General features: G+C 39.3%; 1 protein-coding gene across 1 annotated transcript in view; it reads right to left on the bottom strand.

Moving 5' to 3' along the window:
- Kdm7a (lysine (K)-specific demethylase 7A) overlaps window positions 1–7565 on the bottom strand; it is a 92134-nt gene that overhangs the window by 82937 nt on the left and 1632 nt on the right. The gene's annotated exons all lie outside the window — the stretch shown is intronic.

Below are 7565 nucleotides of genomic sequence, written 5' to 3'. Positions count from 1 at the left end.
AGACTGATGAACTAGGGGTGTAGCTCAGTGTTAGAGCACTTGCCTAGCATGTCCAATCCCCAGCACAGCAGAAAAAAATGACACAGAATCATACTATATGAATTCAGTCAAGTACAAACACAAGAATAGAACAGAAGTAAAAAGTAATGGCAAAACAGATAAATTACACATAAATTAGAATGGAAACTGAATTAAAAATGTATGCTAGCATTATACACCTCCTGAAGGGATAGGTAAAGCACACAGCATAACTTACAGAGTATTCTTGCCAAAAATGTTTAGCCCATGTGCAATTAAGCCATTAGACATGTAATTTACAGGAAATTCAAGAGAGAAGGCAACAAGTTATATGATATCACAAGGAAATAAGACATCCAAAATGTGAAACACTCCACAAAGACAACTGGGTTAGTTTCTTTTAAAAGTTGTTTTCTTTCTTTTCTGGTGCTGTGGATTGAACCCAGGGCCCTATGCATGCTAACCACACTAAAAGTTATCACTGGCCTTAAACTCACTTTGTAGCCCAGACTGGCCTCAAACTCGAAGCAATTCTCCTGCTTCAGCCTCCTGAGTGCTGGGATTACAGGCATGTGCTGCCACGCTGGGCTCCTAGATGAGTTTTAAGAAACAACCAAGGAGCCAGGCATGGTGGTGCACGTGAGGCAGGAGGATTGAGGCGGGAGGATCGTTGTGAGTTCGAGACCAGCCTGGGCTATAAAGTGAGCTCAAGGTCAGCCTGAACTGCATAGTGAGACCCTGTCTCAAAAAAGACCAAAAAAAAAAATTGAGGAGTACTTGAAAATTTTTAACCTGAATATTAGATTATGGAAATAGCATTATTTGACAGGATACTGTATTGGGGTTGTTGTAGTTTACATCTAGGTGTCCCCCCAAAACCTCTTGCTCACGTAGATGGGGCTTTTGGCAGGTGATTGGATCACTGGAGTGGGATCGGTCCACTGATGTGATTATAGCTAAATGTGTTGGGAGGTGGAACCTGGTTGGAGGAGGCGGTCTCTGGGGGTGTGGCCTGGAAGGGTAAAGCTCCCTCCCTCCTCCCTTCACATCTCTCTGCTTCCCACTGCTATGCCCTGAGCTGTTTCTCCTCTGCCCTGTCCCTCTGCCATGCCACCTTGCCTTGGAGCCAGCCGACTAGGGACTGAAATCTACAAACTGTGAGCTAAAATAAACCTTTCCTCTTTAAGCTGTGGCTGTCGGGTATTGTGGTCCCAGCAATGAGAAAGTAAGACAGTGCCAGAGATGGTGACATATGCCTGTAATCTCAGCACTCAAGAGGCTGAGGCAGTGGATCGCTGTGAGTTTGTAGCCAGCCTGGTCTACATAGTGAGTTCAAGGCCAGCCTAAACTACATAGCGAGACTCTGTCTCGAAAAACAAAACAAAGAAAATAAGACAGTGGTTTTGCAAAAGAACGTCTTTATTTTTAAGAGACGTGTACTGAAGCTATTAAAGGGGAGACATGTTGTCTTACTTGGGAAGAGTCAGCACTACTCCCAGGAAGGAGGGTGCGAGAGTAACAGAGATGAATGAAACAAATACATAATGTTAACAACTGTTAAATCTGGGTATTGATGTGTACATAGGTGTTTATTGTACTTTCAACTCTTGTATTTTTTAAAGTATTCATAATAAAATATTTTTAAAATATAGCCTCTATCTTTGTTTTGGTTTTTGTTCTTTATATGGCCTCTACCTTGAATCTGTTCAGATGTTAAATAAATTATATTTGTGATTTTCTGTTCTGCATATCTCTACAGTTTATCTCTGTTTTAGAATAAATAGTGGCTATGGGGCTATTGTTAAGCTTTATAGTCCAAATAGCTGATGAAGTAAGTGGGTGTAATTCAGTTCTTCCAAATAGGAAGGGGAAGGGGTGTGTGTGTACATGTTCACCTCTCTGTCCCTAATCTAAAGAGATGTTACTCGGGATGTGTGCCACACATGGGAAAGTGTGAAAGCAGGAAAGAGTCGGGATCCCTTGTGGCATTTCCTTAGAAAAAGTTCCAGCTGATCCCAGTCTAACCATGAGAAAGACACCAGACAAATTCCCATAGGGGGGGCCTTCTACAAACTATCTAGCAGTCTAACATTCCATAAAACTGTCAATAAGGAAAGCCTGAAAACCCTGCACAGCTAAGAGGGATCTAAGGAGACATGAGAGTATTGAACGTAATGTGGCATCCAAGTTGGGCTCCTGGGAAAGAGAAAGGGGTTAGGTGAAAGTAGGAAACCTGAACAAATTGTGGATTTTAGTTAATGTATCATATTGGTTCATTAATTGTAATGTGTAATGTGTATACATGCCTGTGAGAACTCTACCATCTTCTTGATTTGTCAATTAATATAAAACTTCTAAATTTTTTAATGTTCAAAAATATTTCATATTTTCTTTAAACATTTTTTTAGAGCTGGGTGTGGTGGGGCATGCCTATAATCCCCGCACTTGGGAGGCTGAGGCGGGAGGATCGTTACAAGTTCAAGACAAGCCTGGGCTACAAAGTGAACTCAAGGCTAGCCTGAATGGCATGCTAAGACCCTGTTTCAAAAAGACCAAAAAATAAAAAACGTTTTTTTAAATTTTACCTTTCAGGGACCTAACACCTAAAGCTATCCCACTGTCATAAACCTTTAAATTCTTTAAATCTATATATTACGCTGTAGACCAAAACACTATTGCAAGTCAGGTAGGGTGACACACAGCTATGATCTCAGCCACACAGAGCCTCAGGCAGGGAAATGGCAAGTTTGAGAAACCTGGGCAATTTAGCAAAACCCTGACTCACAATTTTAAAAAAGCGCTAAGGATGTAGTTCAGTGGTGGAGCACTTGCCTGACATGTTCAAGGCCCTGAATTCAATCCCCAGCACCATAAAACAGAGGAGAACCACTTTTCCATACATAATCTACATGCATAACTGCTCTTGCATATATATTCTATAAGTCTATTTTTCAAATGCTGACACAGTCACTAAAAAATAGTTATGCGTATTGGGCATGATGCTGCACACCTGTAACCCCAGCTCTCAGAAGGCTGAGGCAGGAGGACCATCACTAGTTCAGAGGCAGCCTGGGCTTCATAGTGAGCTCAGAACCAGGCTAAAATACATACCAAGAACCTGTCTCAGAAAAGAAAGAAAAAAGGTTATGCCATGTACTAGTAATGGCTTCCCATTTTGAATTCTGTGGTACTTTACTGCAGTTTATTCCTGATGGCATAAACAACGTGTTAGTAATGACAATAAAGTCAGAAAATGATGTGGGTGTGTAAATGTTATTAGCCACAGGGGATGGCTAAATTTAAAAACAAAACATTCACCTAGTATTCGTTCATCATTATGTACTACAAGCATTTTTGCTAAGTATACAGATAAAAGGATCCATTGTCTATCAACAGCCTCCCACCCTGTAAAGGAGAATGACGACTAAGTATAAAACTTCAACATTACATACTGGGTATGATGGTGGATAAAGCACAGGTGTGCTGCAGCACAGGAAAGAGACCTAATCCGGCCTGGAGTTAGTCCTAAAGGACAGATAAGCACTCAGAGAAATTCTATGCCCTTTGCATTGCCATTTATGAAATATGAAACATTTTACCTCCCAAAGAGTATAAGGAAGTTGCATGCCCAACTCAAGCAGACTATATACATGTTTTTCTTTTCTTCTTCTTTTTTTTAATGCTAGGCATTTGGTTTTTCAAAACAGGGCAAAATCCCTAGTGTCAGTGACCATAGATTTTATTAAACACTGAAGGCATTTTGCTCAGCAATGTTGCTGGCATAAGGAAAAAATTTGATAAATGCTGTAATAAGATGGGAAACCCAGAAGAAATGGACAGATTCTCAGATACATATGAATGACAGAAGATGAATCAAGAAGATATAAAGATTCTAAATAATCCAATATCTCTCAGTGAAATTGAAGATGTAATTTTAAAAAAAGACCAACAAAGAAAAGCCCAGAGAAGACCTAACGCTGCTACTTCTCAAACTCTTTAATGAAATTAAAAGAGAAGCAATACTTCCAATCTCATTCCTGTAAGCAAGCACTGCCCTGATACCAAAACCAGAGAAAGATCCAACCATAAAAGAGAATTACAGGCCAGTCTCCCTCAGGAACATAGATGTAAAAACCTTCAGTAAAAAACTTGCAAAATGGGCATTTGATATGAATACACACTTCTCAGATGAAAAAATACAAATGGCAAACAAATATATGAAAAAATGTTCATTATAACTGGTCATTCAAAAGATGCAGGTTAAAACAACACTGAGATTCCATCTCACCCCAGAAAAGAATGGCTGTTATCAAGAAATCACCCAATAACAAATGCTGGAGTGGCTGTGGGGGAAAAGGAACCCTTCTCTACCGTTGGTGGGAGTGCAGACTGATGTAAACACTGTGGAAATCAGTGTAGAGATCCTCAAAAAACCAAAACAGAAGTTCCATTCAACCCAGCTATTCCCCTTCTTGGTATCTTCCCAAAAGAATTAAAAGCATCATACCACAGTGACATATGTGCACCCATTTTTATAACAGCACTGTTTGCAATAGCCAAATCTTGGAAATAGCCCAAATGCCCATCAACCAATAATTGGATAAAGAAGATTTTTTTATGCAATGGAGTACTATTCAGCCATAAATAAGGAAAACTTGAGACACTTCTACAAAAATGGATGCACCTGAGTCCATACCTTTAAGTGAAATAAATTGGACACACGTGTAAATACTGCATTGTTTCTCTGCTGTAAGAAACCAAAAGTATAAATAAGAATGAAAATGTATAATAGGTATTGTGAAAGAGGAAGAAAATGTTCAAATGGGGAGGGAAACAAGGGAGAGGAGAGGGAGAAAGGAAAGAAGGGAAAAGTAAAAAAAAGTGAGAAGAAGAAAACATAGAAACAAAGCTTTTGTAAATGGCGAAGGGAGAGAGGTTGAAGGGTGGGTACAGGGATAGGAAAAAAAAACAAGTTATATCATGTACAGGTACAAATTCTCTATGATGAGTGTGATCATTATGTATATCTAAAATGTACCAATATAATCTGACAAAAGAAAGAAAGAAACTGGCAAACAGAATGCAAGAAATCATCAAGAAAACCGGGCATGGTGGCACATGTCTGTAATCCCAGCATTCGGGAGGCTGAGGCAGGAATTGTTGCAAGTTCGAGGCCAGCCTGGACTACAAAGTGAGCTCAAGGCCAACCTGAACTGCATAGTGAGACCTTGTCTTAAAAAGACAAAAAGAAAGAACGAGAGAAAGAAATCAAGAACATTGGCACACCTGTAATCCCAGCACTTGGGAGGCTGAGGCAGGAGGATCTCTGTGCGTTTACAGCCAGCCTGGGCTACATAGTGAGTTCAAGGTCAGCCTGAACTACATAGTGAGACCTGTCTCAAACAAACAAATAAACAGAAATCAATAGCATTCCTACACACAAATGAAAAACTTACTGAGAGAGAAATTAGGAAAACACCTTTCATAATACCATCCAAAAGATGAAATACTTAGGAATCACTCTAATGAAGTAAAAGACCTTTACATTGAAAACTACAGTACTCTGAAAAAGGAGATCAAAGAGCATATCAGAAAATGGAAATATACCTTTGTTCTTGAGTAGGAAGAACCAATATAGTGAAAATAGCTACACTTCCAAAATTGTCATACAGATTTAATGCAATCCAGATCAAAATACCAATAGCATATCTCACAGAATTGGAGAAAACAATCCTAAAATTCATTCGGAACCAGAAGAGACCTAGAATAACAAAAGCAATTTGGGGCAACAAAGACAAGGCAGAAGGCATCACAATCCCTGATTTGAAATTATACTCAAAGCTACTGCGATAAAATCAGCATGTTACTGGCAAAAAAAAAAAAAAAAAAAAGACCCAAAGATCAGTGCAACAGATTAGAAGGTGCAGAAACAACTCCAAACACACTCAGCCACCTTATCTTTGACAAAGGGTTCAAACATCCCCACTGGAGAAAGAGAGCCTGTTTAATAAACAGTGCTGGAAAACTAACTTTCTGTAAAAACCCATACCTCACCATGCACTAAACAAAAATTAAAATGGATCAAAAATCTAAATATTAGGCCAGGCATGGTGGCTCACACCTATAATCCCAGCACTCAGGAGGCTGAGGCAGAAGGATAGTTATGAATTCGAGACCAGCCTGGGCTACAAAGTGAGCTCAATGCAAACCTGAACTGCAGAGCAAGAACCTGTCTAAAAAAAAAAAAAGAAAAAAGAAAAATCTAAATATTAAAACAGGAACACTAAATCTACTAAAAGATAGAATAAGCAGAACTCTTGAAGACATAGGTATAAGCAAAAACTTTATGAACAAAACCCTGATCACATAGGCACTATCATAAAGAATCAACTACTGGGATCCCATCTTATTAAAAAGCTTCTGCACAGCAAAAGAAACCACCAACAGAGTAAAAAGAAAACCCACAGAGTAGGAAAAAATTTTTGCCAGCTTTTCCTCATACAAAGGACTAATATGTAGGATATGTAAAGAACTCAAAAAAACCAGACTTTCCAAATTTAAAGACCCAATCCAAAAATAAGCATCTGAAATGAATAGACACTTCTCAGATGAAGTAGAAATGGCAAATAAATATATGAAGAAATGTTCAACATCACTGGTCATTTGAGAGATGCAAATTAAAACAATGCTGAGATTTCAGCTCATGCCAGCAAGAATGGCTGTCATCAAGAAATCAACCAATAACAAATCTGGCGGGGCTGTGGGGAAAAAGGAATGCTTTTCCGCTGTTGGTGGGAGTGCAGACTGGTGCAACCACTGTGGAAATCAGTGTGGAGATTCCTCAAAACAATAAAACTAAAGGTTCCATTTGACCCAGCTATTTCCCTTCTCGGACCTTCTCGAAAGAATGAAAAGCATCATACCACAGAGACATAGGCTCACCCGTGTTTATAGTGGCACAGTCCGGTGTGAGAAACCAACAATACAAATAAGGTCCAAAATGTATAACCGATGTTGGGAAGCAGGAAGAAAACATCCAAATGGGAAGGGGAGCAAGGGAAGGAGGAGGGGGAAAGGAAGGAAGGGAAAAGGAAAAAAAGAGACTAGAAGGAAAAAAATGGAAATGAAGCGTTTGTAATAAGGAGGGGCAGTGGGGGGATGACTGGGAGGAAAAGAAGAACGAAGTGATACCATGTCCAGGTACAAATTCCCTATGATGAATGTGATCTATGTGTATCTATAGTGCACCAATAAAACTTTTAACAAATGCTCTTTGAACTAATGTCACAAAATAATCACTTTGTGGTTACTATCCCCATTGTAATGCCATATTATCAGTTTTTATTGTCTTTGTTATACATTTTTAAATAATTAAATTAAAATATTTGCTGGGCTGGATGTGGTGGCTCATGCCTGTAATCCCAGAATAAGGGTAAGCCAGGAGGCTTGCTGTGAGTTCGAGACCAGCTTTGGCTACGAAGTGAGTTCAAGGCCAGCGAAGTGCGTAACGAAACCTTGCCTCAAAAAAAAAATATATATAAGGAATA

The sequence above is a fragment of the Chinchilla lanigera genome, unplaced genomic scaffold (assembly GCF_000276665.1).
Source record: "Chinchilla lanigera isolate Chin_1 unplaced genomic scaffold, ChiLan1.0 scaffold00093, whole genome shotgun sequence".
NCBI lineage: Eukaryota > Metazoa > Chordata > Mammalia > Rodentia > Chinchillidae > Chinchilla > Chinchilla lanigera.
The sequence above is the reverse complement of the archived record's forward strand: the minus strand, read 5'-3'. Positions and strand labels throughout refer to the sequence as shown.